The 14,138-nt window shown below is 43.4% G+C and overlaps 1 non-coding gene across 1 annotated transcript; it reads right to left on the reverse strand.

The window, feature by feature from the left end:
• Positions 1-13,500: 13,500 nt before the first annotated feature.
• trnar-ccu (transfer RNA arginine (anticodon CCU)) lies at positions 13,501-13,573 on the reverse strand. The gene has a single exon. It is a non-coding gene; the product is annotated as a tRNA-Arg (tRNA).
• Between the last annotated feature and the right edge of the window lie 565 nt (positions 13,574-14,138).

The following is a 14,138-nucleotide window of genomic DNA, read 5'->3' on the forward strand; positions in this document are numbered from 1 at the left end:
GTTAAATTGTGGGAGACTTTTCCATCCAATAAATATGGGTAGCCCCAACTCAATGTGATGTATTTGAGTTGGACCAACATGATTTTTCCATGTTGGTCCAACTCAACCTAAAAAATACCTATTAAATGATATTTGATTAAAACGAGTTGAGATTTCAGATTAAAGTTTTGGGTGGACCTCAGAGGATTTTCAGATTTGAAATTTCATTGTGAAATTTGGGAGTGGCTGCTGCAGCATAACACCTTTAACATATTTATTACATGCATACCTCTATATATAATCTCATCTTATGCTCTTAATGACTGTAGCTAATTATATACTTGGTAATCAATTACAGCATCTTGTTATTTGGTCAATGAGATCTGACTTCTTTTATTTTACAGGATGCTGTATGTGGATGTGTGCAGAGTGCAGTTTGGAACCAGGTACTTTTATGCATCTGCAGCTTATCATACACATACACCGCCTACATGCAGATGTACTTTAATACATGGATTATGCTACTACTAAATCACATTTTTACTTGTCCATGGTAATTAATGAATGTAAAATGAAAACTCACATTTCTTTATAGCTATTCAAGTCTGTGAGAGTAACTACAACTAACAATACTGTTTGTACTACTACTGTTTTCCAGGTGAATGATGACTTCTTGCAGATCACCAGAAAGCCGCTGCATTGAAGTTCATGGCCCAGCTGAACCACTTCTCAAAGAAGCTTCTGTAAGTTTCCCAGAACAAAGGAGGAACTTCAATATTAATGAAAGATTCACATGTTTATGTGATGCTCAGGATTGCATGTAACCTGAGTGTTGTGTGTTTGTGTTTTTAACCCTATAGGAGGGCAGCTTACACGTTCTGAAGACAGGAGCCCAGCGATGTGGGGGTTTCATCCAACTTAATTTGGTATATTGAAATGCAAAGGTTTATGTCCTGGAGGAATGTTATGCACCTTACTGTTTCTATTTCTGCTGCATTTAAATAAAAGGACCTCAACCAGGTGTCATGTTTTTCTTAAGGGGTGGTAGGTTAATATAAAGGTAATTTTATAATAATAATTTTATTATATCTTTAGGTTGGACAAACACAAATAACTTTAATTACTAATAAACTAATGTACTTTATTTTAGCTCTATTTGACACAAATAAGTTGAACTAACTCAATCAAATTATATTTAATTGATATGTTTAGGTTGAGTTGGACCAACATGAAAAAATCATGTTGGTCCAACTCAAATACATTATATTGCATTAACGTACTTGTTTAAACAAATGAGTGATATTTAATCACAATAAATATACAGCAACAGTGATTAATGTGATTAAAATTTTAATCATGTGACGGCACTAGTTCAAACGTTTGCGTTCAAAGAACAGATGACCTACCAGTGGATGTCATGGTCATGGTTTTCTGCAGAAAGTCTTGTTCGTTTTCTAACATGGCAACCTTCTCCTTTAGAGTTTTCTGTCAACAGGCTCTTGTTCTGACTTTTGCAACCCTCACCTCTCATTAAAGTTGGTTTCCAATGATGTGTGTCTGGGTGCGTACACACTGCCCATAGTTACTGACGGAGCCACTGCGTCACACCCCAGCTGATACATGACCGCACCAGGTGACTGCTGCTATGACCTATGTTGGTTGTCAGCGTTCCTTCCATTCCATTACAGCAGCATGAAAACAAGGTCCTGAGCAGCATAACAATAGATAAAGTAGAAATAAAGACAATGTACAGATCAACCATAAGATATGCAGATACAGATGAGAAATGTACAGAGATGTATTATGTCCTGTTATGATATCATGAAAAACTCTGAGTATTACACTGTAGGTGAGGATGTTATTGCACTAAGAGAAAAAACACTGTACTGTTTCCCCATCAGTGTCACTGGGTGTAAACATGGTGATAAAGTACAGAGGTTAGAGTACAGATGGACTGATGTTATACAGTCTGACCCCTGTCTGGACAAAAGTCTGTGGCTGAAGGAGCCACCCAAGGTCCCCACTGTCTCATGTTTTTATATTTAACTTATTTTCACAGCACTTCATTAGTTTGTCATAATCAGCCACCATGTACAGGTGCATCTCCAAAAATGAGAATATTGTGGAAAAGGTCAATATTATAAACTAATGATGTCACACTGTGATCAGATGATGAACTCAAAACACCTGCAAAGCAGACACAATCATGGGGAAGACTGCTGACTGGACAGATGTTGAATAAATAAAAAATAGTCAGCATGGTTATCCTCAGGAGCAATAATGGGAATATGACTCCCATCCATCACCCCTGCACACTGAGGGAACCTTGGGCACCAGTACAGCACCTCCCTGTGGATTAATCTGTACATTACAGGTAAGTGTCCCTGATCATGGCGGGTTACTGTCCCTAGCTGTCCTGAGGGTAAGCCAGTTCATCATCAGATTAGGGTCACTTCTACAATGGTGGTCCGTCAAATTGGCATGCTAACTGACATGCTAACATTTATTGGCTTGCAGCATGTTCCACCAACTGCACACAAGTGAGTTACCTTGGCTGGGCGCTCTTCTGCCTCAGGAGATGATTCCCTGGCCCTCTTCAGTCCAGAGGTGGATGGGGAGTCATCTCTGTCTTTTAGTTCGCACAAATACCTCCCTGAGGGACTTTGCCCGGCCGAGGTTTTTGTGTAAGGCGTAAAAACGCTCCTGTGTATCAATGTTATGACACATGAAGGAGGACACTGCCTCCTTCATGGTCGGATTGTTGTCCTCAAAGTTCTGTGGAAAAAAGACAAGCACAAGGCAACATCAGTATGGATCATAGGGCATTCAGGGAAACTGGGAGGGTATCTGAAACTTACGTAGGTAGCCACAGCACTGCGGATATCCAGAAGGGTGGGCCGTCCCTCCAGGCCCATTTCGGCCTGGAGGGACAATATTTTGTCATGTTTTTTGCTTCCCCCCTCCCGAGGGAGTTCAAAAACAACGAGTTTGTGGCAACCGCCCGGCCACGGAGCCTCAGCCAGCGCCTGAACCACTGAATTTCGTCAGGCTCCAGAAAAACCTGGGCCTGGCCGAATTTACGGCATTTTTTGTGGTCCAGGACCTGCAAGAAGAGCAGACACACAAAGACAGACCATTAGTTCTTTCTGAGGCTTTAAACTCATGGTAAATTCTTTTGCGGGCATCTTGAACTTACACTGACGAGGTAGCCCGTACTATCATCCCCCACTGCCCTTTCCACCTCCGACCCGAGCTGACCCGCATATGGGTGAGGACCCCGGTCCTGTGCACTTAGATGCAGGTCAGGAAGGCGGCCATGTACCCAAAGAACCGGTATCTTGTCACCGGATCTTTGGGTGCGGCCTTCTCCACGTTGTCTGTGAAAAGAGAGAGAGAGAGATGCATTAGTAAGGCTAACTTTCAGTTCATACGATTAGACTGATGAAGTATGTGTAGTATGTGAAGCTGGGATTGTGTGTGTGGAGTCTAGCATTACCCAGCAGTGAGGGAATCCTGTCTCTGGCCAGGTGGATGCAGGTCCCGAGCGCCTCCCGGCTCACCAGCTGCTGTTGTTTCCGAGCCTTCACGGCAATCTGGTGCCCCAGGATCGTCCTGTTCAGGTCCCTGTACATTTTTTTGAGGTACCTGAACAGGACGACCACATCCTGTGCCTTGAGCCGGCTGTGCTGCGGAGGGGTGTCTCGCAAGTACTCCACAAAGCCAGTGGCCTGGCCGATGTAGAGTGCCACGGTCACTGGCGACATGTGTCGGGGTGAAAATCCCCTTGTTTCCTTCTGATCACCCCCTGAATTAGTTTGTAAGGAAGGAGCGGATAAATTCTGGTCTCAAAATTATAATTTATTAAACAATGAGGCAAATTCTGAGTCGCAGAGCTCTGGGTTGTTGCACACAAAGAACCAAACAAGAACAACACAAGAACAGGACAACCAACAAGAACAAACAACCACACAGCAACAACGAACAATGCAACAACAACTGGACATGGAATTCACACATTGATATACCCCGTGGGCGTTCCTGCCTGCCGGCCCACAGGGGCATCTACCGCCCCCCTGCAGACCCTGGTTCATACAGCAACTAGACCATTAGTGTTTACTGCCAAATAAGGTAAAACTTCAATTCCTCAAATCTCATAGGTTGTGAGTCCGATCTGGGGGTGACCATAAAACTGGGTACTCAGGAGAAAAACACATTCCTTTAGAATCTGGCTTTTATCAGGTCAAAGGTGCTGCTGTCCTTAGTCTGAATTTATGACCATCTCGTACCAACCGGAGCTCTCTCCAGAGAACAGAAAAACAACTGATCTCATCTGCCACAGCCTGAACTGCAGCAACGTTATATGACATACTATGAAATTACTTATTAATACATTCAGTATCCGCAAATTACTTTGATTTTCTATAAAACTTCCTAACACATAAACACTTATGAAAATCACATTATTAAGCGATAAACACATATAAACATGAAACTTATATATCTGAACACACTGCATGTTAACACCATGCAGAAAAATTCTTTCACCCAACAATTCCCTCTTTTGAGCTCTTATAAGAGCTCACAACAAATCTTCCTCGTCGTCACCTGGCACGGGCACCTCTGCTGCCAGCAGAGGCATCTGATATGAAGGAGAATGAAAACCTGAATCCTGCTTTTCAATTGCTGACACAATTAACCTGTAACCTAAACAGTGCACACAGGGAATATAACAACAACAACCACATATAGTCAAAATACCCAAGAATGCTGCAAAAAAGTGATTAGTGACATACCATACTACCGCCTTCCAGGGTCCCAGCACCCTAATCAGCCAGTCGTCCAGGGGGTTATCTATCCCTGAGTGCTCATGCAACGTACTGGAAAGAGTTCTCAAACCTTCTAAAGCTTTAGTGACCTTACCGTCGGGAGCAGTGTTATTGGGAATGAAAGTACAACACATTTCATCAAACATAGCACATACACCTCCTTTCTCTGCCAATAACATATCCAAAGTCATCCGGTCCTGTACTGAAATCAAATCCCCATGCATCGTCTGGATATAATGGGGCAGGTTCAGTGTACAGGTGGGGCCTCGCTGATGCACAGGCAACACAACTGACATATTTTGCTCCCTCACCTGTTTTACCATCCGAGCCAAATATTCATCCTCATAACCAGTAGATAACGCTAATACATCGAACGGGGTGAGCTTATGGACTACAATGTCGGGTTGGGTCCCAACATTGGCCAGGCACTCCGGAAGATTTAACATAAGGGTTGTGGTCCAGGCCAGTAATTGATAACATAATGGGATTCTGCGTGCAGCTCCAATCTCTTTGTATATGGAAATACCCACTGAACAAGATCCGCCCGCCTGAGGTGGTTTTAGCTTTTTTAGGTGCCCAATTTGTGTGCCACCCCAATCCACAAACTTCTCCATACTGTCTCCACGACACATTATATCCCCCGCAGTTGATTACTGCGCACAAATCAAAGATAAAAGAGAACTCTGAACCCTTATAGTAGTCTAACTCTATACCTCCCCTGTTTCTCACACATACATCTCCTCCTGTCCCTGGTGCTCTCCTCACCCTGCGTGTGCTGGGCCCTGGATTTGACTTACCATTGGATCCTGGAAAACTGACAAAATAGTACACACGAAATTATGTTACACAGAAAAAGTCAAAGATACACTAACTACAGACATGAAAACACAAGCTCCCAACACCCTCCAGTTACCCCACAGTCCCATCTTGTCAGCCGGAGTCTTCTTGACACAGGAACTAGAACCTCTGCTCCTGAAACTTTAGACCTTCCTCTCGACAGCTGACCTTACTGATGACTGTGGTTCGTTTCCTGGTGGGGTGATGCGCTTAACTTCGCCTATCACCCTTAGTTGGAGTGATGCGCTTAACTTCGCCTATCACTCTTAGTCCCACGCTGATCCTGATGATTGCTCATGTATGTGTATTCACCGTCTCATCCTCTTCAACCAAGTAGGGTAGACTACCTACTGGTCACACTCCTGGTTTCAGGGGATTATTCTGCCCCTTTTATTTTATCCTCCTCCTGCTCCTTTAATGTCGCTCAGCGTTCTCCCTGGTTCTGTAGCTGGGGTGCACTGGCTCCAGTGATACCAGGTGTCTCCTTTGCCTTTCAGCCACACCGCGTGGGAGGTGCGCTCCACCACCTGGTAAGGACCTGTCCACCTTGGCTCCGACCACTTTCTCTTTATCACCTTCAGGAGGACCCACTCAGCTGTGTGTGGCTCCTTCTGGACTCTCCATCTCTCCTTTCTCCTTTAATACAAATACTAACACCAAAGCTTTAAATTCATTATATTATGGTTTATAATACCATACTGCATACTTCTTCAGTCTCAGCCGGCCAGCTGGTCCAGGAAACTGTCGACCTGTAAGAAGCTCATAGGGTGTACATTATATGGCGTTATTAACAGAACATCAATACAATAGATAATACTTGAACCCATATAAATTTGGTCTGTGCACAGATTTTAGCCAATTTTTGTTTTAGGTTGTAGTTTCATCCTTTCCACTTTTCCCTGTAACTATGATTGATATACTGCACCATACCTATGTTTTAGGCCTAAAGTCTGCTCCACCTTTTCCAAGTCTAAACTCTTAAAATGAGATCCATTCTGGGAATCCATGCTGTGGAATGTAATAGTTAATCAAACAGTTTATCATCCGGTTTAAAACTCAAATACATTAATCCTGTCTCACCCTCTTTTTTCTGAAACAGAACACCATTCACAGCTCCACCTGTTTCAGAAACATCAAGATAAAATGGGACTAAGTGATCTAGGAGAACCAGATCATTATAGAAGTTGAGACAATGAAAGAGACAAGAGTACAGGAGGCACAAAACCTACATCAGTAAATGATGAAGACCAGATGTTATGTGGTAGTGGGCTAACATCTCCTGAGCCTTATTATGCCTCTACTGTATGAATGGCAACCTAATAAGCTTTAAAGGATGAAGAATTCTAAACACCTATCCTCTGTGCCTATTTATTAGAAATAGCTTTACATTTCTAACCATGGAGCTAATTCTATAATATTATGTGTGGTACAATTACTAAGCAAACAAGTGGCACACTATTATCTGCCATTTTGAGCCATTTAAAACTGTTCTGGTGTTAACTATACGTCAGCAGCTACTCCCTCCTCAGTCACAAACAATTTATCTGCTGTGATGGACCAATGTAGTCCCTCTCATTAGGAGGTAGAACCTCTCCTGATAGAAGAGATCCTCACACCTGTCATAGAAGAGAATAACCTACAGGGATCAGTGGACAGCCTATAGAGTCAGAAAGACATTATCCAGGGTTTCCACAGCTGGAATAGACTGAGGAGACCGCCCCCTTAAGGAGACTCAGGTAAAAACGAGTCCAGCAGATATCTTCACAAGACATCTGTATCATAGTGGTTCTCATCAGCCACTGTCCAGCTACTCCAACACTCTGGAGCATAAAAAGTCTGTCCAGTAAGAAAAGTCACTATTAATCCATCTGGGGAGCACATAATGGAGGTTCCAGTCTCTGCATCAATTCACTGGTGATGAGCTGGAGCGAATGAAACAATGTCTGGTGCTGCTAACACAGTTTCACAAGTTCTGTGAATGGCAAAGGTTTCCCAAAAGAAGCCAACCGACGAAATGATTTGAGATGCCGGTGTGATCTTTGACAGCCATTTCCCTGGGGAGGATACCAGGGAGCCCCTTGAGGTCACTGACGGGGCTGCTTGTAGTGACAGTCTCTTTCCCAGTGGCCAGGTTTTCCACAATAGAAGCAGTCACCTCCACTCAAACCGCTGTATCCACCCTTCCATGCCCCCCTCCCCCGGCCACCCTCTTTTCCCCTCCAGTTACCTCCTCTATGATATTGACCCCACCCACCTGATAGTGGGGGCGGGTGACCCAAGATGGGGTTAAATACATATCAAGATTTCCCACAACTGGGGACTGTGGCTGAGGTGGGGGAGCAGGCTGAGGCTGAACCACCTCTGTGATGCAGGGGTGTATTTCTTCATTTTCCTCTGATATGCTGCTTTCTTTCTAGCTTGAGCTAACTGCAGCTTTAATAATTGTGTCTGCAGCCTTTTCATCTCCATGGTCTCTGTGTCTGTGTGTAGATTCATATGGTGTACAACATGTCTCTCCAAGCAACAGAATCACTTCCTGGTAAATCAGGGTCATTTTTCTGGGCCTGCTGAAGCAACAGGGGAAGCCCCTCCTCTGTTGCCTGTCTGTACCAGTGCTGCTGGGCACCAGGTTGACTAGAGTTCACTCCTGTCTGTGTGTCTGTTACTCGCCCCCTCCCATCAGGGACAGTCATGATGGGGTACATCCCAGGAAGTGGGGTCTGAGGCGAAGCAGAAGCTACAGCAGAGGCTGGTGAATAGGGAAAACGGTATCTCCGCCCCCTGAGTTCCCTCGCTCTCTACTTCCTGTTTAATGTCAGTGGTACTACCATCCTCACAATCATCATCTATGCAGCACAGATATGCCTGAATAGAATCTTACGTCTCTCCTCATCAGCCTGCACTGCCTCCTTCAACTCAACTGTCTCTAACACTAATAATCTAATAATCTCCTCCTTTCTCTCTCTCTCTAGTTTAACTCTATTCTCCACTGTTGCAATCACACTTTTTAGTGGCTTTTTATCATCTCCTTTCACTCCCTGTCCTGTCATTGCTGTACACACTGCTGCTTCCATCTTAGCTGCAGCCTTCTGTTGTCCCTCTGGTCCTGCCTGTCCGCAGCAACGGCTCAACATCTTACTCATCTGTTCATCAATTGTCTTCCACGTAGACATGATTACCACTCACCAAATCCTTCTTGCGTACCTGCTGTATGTTAAAAATGTACCTTCTATATGTGCCTTCTTCTATCCCTCACTGTGACTCTGGCAACAGAGTCACACACCTTCACTTAAACACACTTTCACACACACAGACACTCATTCAACCTACAAACACACACATAGGCCTACACACACACACTCACTTCTCCGACGGCACGGAGTAAACACCTTTCCTCGACGGCGCGAGGTCAAAACAATTAAACACAATTTTCAATACATAAAACACAACTTAAACATAGGCTATATATTTCTTCTCTTTTCTCTTTTCTCGTGATCCTTTTTTTTGTCTTTATTATTTTGTGATCACTGTGACACTTTTCCTCTGTGTGACCCTTTTTTTTATTTTTTAAGCTTTAGGCGGTCATCACTGTCGTTTCAGGGGTCATCAAATCCCACGGGCTTTCAACCGAGCTTTATCTATATTTGCGTCCAAATATAGCGGGGGATGCCACTCCCAATGACATAACGCTCATTCACGTTATTGTATTAACCCTTTTTTTATTCTTTTTATTTTTAATTGGTTAATATCTCTCTCAGTGTCACTTTTCCTTTTTCTCTTTTACTTCATCTCATTTTCTCTTTTACTTCATCTCATTTTCTTTTACTTCATCTCATTTTCTTTTACTTCATCTCATTTTACTTCACTTATTAAGACTTACAATCTGCCTCTTACAATTTGAACTCTAAAACACCGTACCCATCCCAGTGACTACTTAATTTAGATTGTCCAATGTGCAGAATTTTGATTAAACAGGTATCTGCTTACCTTGTTATTATTGGCCAGCCAGTAGTCACTCCGTCAGGCAAGATGTCATTTGACCCACACTCCTTCGAGTCCCTGTTCGCGCCAAATTGTCGGGGTGAAAATCCCCTTGTTTCCTTCTGATCACCCCCTGAATTAGTTTGTAAGGAAGGAGCGGATAAATTCTGGTCTCAAAATTATAATTTATTAAACAATGAGGCAAATTCTGAGTCGCAGAGCTCTGGGTTGTTGCACACAAAGAACCAAACAAGAACAACACAAGAACAGGACAACCAACAAGAACAAACAACCACACAGCAACAACGAACAATGCAACAACAACTGGACATGGAATTCACACATTGATATACCCCATGGGCGTTCCTGCCTGCCGGCCCACAGGGGCATCTACCGCCCCCCTGCAGACCCTGGTTCATACAGCAACTAGACCATTAGTGTTTACTGCCAAATAAGGTAAAACTTCAATTCCTCAAATCTCATAGGTTGTGAGTCCGATCTGGGGGTGACCATAAAACTGGGTACTCAGGAGAAAAACACATTCCTTTAGAATCTGGCTTTTATCAGGTCAAAGGTGCTGCTGTCCTTAGTCTGAATTTATGACCATCTCGTACCAACCGGAGCTCTCTCCAGAGAACAGAAAAACAACTGATCTCATCTGCCACAGCCTGAACTGCAGCAACGTTATATGACATACTATGAAATTACTTATTAATACATTCAGTATCCGCAAATTACTTTGATTTTCTATAAAACTTCCTAACACATAAACACTTATGAAAATCACATTATTAAGCGATAAACACATATAAACATGAAACTTATATATCTGAACACACTGCATGTTAACACCATGCAGAAAAAATTCTTTCACCCAACACATGCCCATCCTGGCCTGCTCCTTCTCCTTGAATTCCCCATCATGAATCTCAGGCACCACCACCTCGACCTCTGCCGGCACCGCCACACCCTCATTAGATGAGATGATTTTGGCCGCCAGCTCCCGGCAGTTGGTGCAGGCCGTCCCTGCCTCATCCTCCCTGGCCTGCAAGTCCAGCTCTGATACTATGGGCGGCCACGGTGCCGAGAGCTTCAAATCAAATCAAATTAAATTAATCAACTTTATTTATCCCGGGGGAAGTAGGGGGGGGGGGTATTATACATGGCAGAATAGGCATGAAAAAAAATGTGCAGTTACTCGTGGTCTGCGGTTGTGAGGCCGGTTGGATGTACTGCCATATTCTCTGAAACGCCTTTGGAGACGGCTTATGGTGGAGAAATGAACATTCAATGCACGAGCAACAGATCTGGTTGACATTCCTGCTGTCAGCATGCCAATTGCACGCTCCCTCAATGCCTGTGGCATCTGTGGCATTTTGCTGTGAGACAAAACTGCACATTTCAGGGTGGCCTTTTATTGTGGGCAGTTTGAGGTACACCTGTGCACTAATCATGATGTCAGATCAGCATCTTGATGTGGCACACCTGTGAGGTGGGATGGATTATCTCAGCAAAGCAGAAGTGCTCACTATCACACATTATCACAGATTTGTGAACAATGTTTGAGAGGAATGGTAATATTGTGTACCTGGAATGAAGTTTAGATCTTCAAGTCCATCTCATGAAACATGGGAGCAAAAACAAAAGTGTTGCGTTTATATTTTTGTTGAGTGTATTATCATCATTAACATAGCTCATATGTCTGCTTCTACTTGATGCCTGTTGACATCAGACAAATACTGGGAGAAAGGCTGCAATCTGAAATTAATGCAGCAATGCAGGTGGCCTAGATTGAATCCTTTGACTTTTTCTGTGGTTTCCTTTGTTTACAGTCGTGCAAGTCATGTGACTTTACTTATGCAACATGTATGATAATGTTCTGTCTCCTCTCATTTCCAGACGTGCAGCCAAAAACATGTGCAGTGATGATATGTGACGGTATCATCATGGTCTTAGAGAGAAGAGCTGAGTGTTCTGATCTGTGGATGCTTGTGTCTCTTCTCCCCTGTAGTTTCCTGCTTGTTGCTCCGTCACACGCCCTCTGCTGGTGAGCCGCGTCATTACACACAACCGCTCATGTAATGAGGTGAATTTATAACTTTTGACTTTATGTGGAGGAGGGATTGATATTGGAATGAGGAGGCTGCAACCTGCGATGGCACCACTAGATGTCAGCTTTTCACAGCATTGGTGGTTCAGTGGTAGAATTCTCGCCTGCCACGCGGGAGGCCCGGGTTCGATTCCTGGCCAATGACCCTTTTAAGGAACATGTGACGGGACATATATTCACCTTCACATCTATGCTGTTGTTCAGCATGTTGTTTTTATATGTGTTAACAGACCTATCTGACTTCTGTTAACATCACTGTGACACACACACAGAGGCACTACACTTCACAGACGAGCTTCAGTGGTACAGTGCACATCACATTTGAAACAAGAGCACTTACCATCACTGGTAGTGAAGGTGTCACAGGAAGAATTACTGAGATGTTTTACCTTTAGAGCCTTTTTATAGAACACACTCATTTGATTTAAATTAAGAATGTTTGTTGGTGCAGTAGCCAGCATGAGCACTGTAGATGTCTTTATTTAAAGAAGAAAAAGAAAAAAGACCATGTTTCACCTCTTTCTGAGCCTCGTTAGTGCAGTAGGCAGCGAGTCAGTCTCATCATCTGAAGATTGTGACTTCAACCCTCACAAGGGCACTAACGACTGGCTAATGACAATGAAACTGCCGGAGGGGGACTGGTTGACAGCCCTTTGTTCTTGCTGTGAGTATGTGCAATCTTCCTGGGGATGGATGGAATCACTGCATCACTGCAACAGGGTCTTGAACCCTGGACCCTCAGATTTGAGTCTGATGCTTCCAATACTTCACTAGTACACTTCATGTAGAGCAGTGAGTCCTGATTGACTTGCGATTGACCCTTTATACAAGGGGGATTAGCTCAAATGGTAGAGCGCTCCAGCCTGCTTTTTTAGAGGGAGGGTGTAGCTGGATGGATGAGGATGGATGGATGATGTAGTGGACTCCCACCCAGCAGATCAAGTCCCAGAGGTTACAGCATCATTTATTAGCTGAGTTTCCCCTCAGGGAAGCTGCTGTTTACAAGCTGTTTAAAGTATTCTTCCCAACACTGTTAGTAACATACGACACCAGCAGATGGAAAAAACAGGCATTCACCTGGCAGTCCCCAAACACAGTGGAAATGAAATATGAAGGAGACAGACAAAGTAATACACTGCAATGGAACTGAGAGGAGGAACTACAGCTGAGTGAGCATACGATATAGAAGCTAGGGTACCGTTTCACCACAAACCAATGTATATGTTCTGGGCAACAGCATTTATAAAATATGCCTATTTCATGTGCATCAGATGGCATGGAGCTCCTTCACTCTGTTGGCTGTTGGTTTCTTGCTTCTCTCTTTAAACAGCTTGTAAACAGCAGCTTCCCTGTGGGGAAACTCAGGTAATAAGTGATGCTGCATCAGCTCTCACCTGTTTACAGCTCTGTCCCTTCATCCCTTCCTAGCAGACTTCACTCACATTCAATCTCTAACGATGGGCCGTCGTTACTAGTACTAACTAGTCCTGCACATGGCCCAGACACACTTTCTGGTTGTTAACTGTATAGTATATTTAAATAATTAGTTTCATGTTTACTTAATATTTGAAGTGTAAAAATGTTTCACCAAAGACGTTGAGTAGAGCCTGCTTATTGTTTTTAGAGTGTATATCAGTTCACTGTGCAGCATAGTGCTCATGAAAAGTGAGCTGCTGACACATGGAGTTTAGGGAAAACATTGAAATGCATTTTCACACAGGTTGGTTTGGTCCACTGACCAGTGGACACAGCATACTCTGCTGTAAACACCCCAGATGGGACTCGAACCCACAATCCCTGGCTTAGGAGGCCAGTGCCTTATCCATTAGGCCACTGGGGCTGATATGATCTGTATCCACTGCACATTTTTCCATCCATGAGATCGCACGTTTCTCTCTCGTCAACGATCCTGAACTGCTCGACTTCTTCTACATAATAGCTGTCAAGGAAACAATAGCTTAGCATTATACAGTGAGATGGTGTGGATGTGTTGTGTTATGTTTTTTTTCATTGTTAAAAATGACTCTAATTTGTATCACATATTTTGTGTGAAACCATATACCTGCCATTGCCAAGAGTCAAGGATGCAGATATGAAGGAGAGCATCAAGTTCTCTCACTATCAGATCATCAATGGGAACCTTGTCCCCCATAAACTTTAAAAAAAAAACACAAGTACAATAACAATGTCATATAAATATTTTTTAATTTCACTGCATCAAATTGTTTTTAAAATAACTTCAGACGTAATTAGACATTGAACATTTTTTTTTTTTCTTCTTTTTGAAATATTTTTTAACATTTTAAGGCAATTACTGCAGATGACATCATGACGCATTTTGCAGACATGGGCCCCACATTTGGCACAGTGTGCCCCACATTTGGCACAGTGGCTCCACACACGTC

This window comes from Parambassis ranga, unplaced genomic scaffold, assembly GCF_900634625.1.
Source record: "Parambassis ranga unplaced genomic scaffold, fParRan2.1 scaffold_22_arrow_ctg1, whole genome shotgun sequence".
In the NCBI taxonomy this organism is placed as follows: Eukaryota; Metazoa; Chordata; class Actinopteri; family Ambassidae; genus Parambassis; species Parambassis ranga.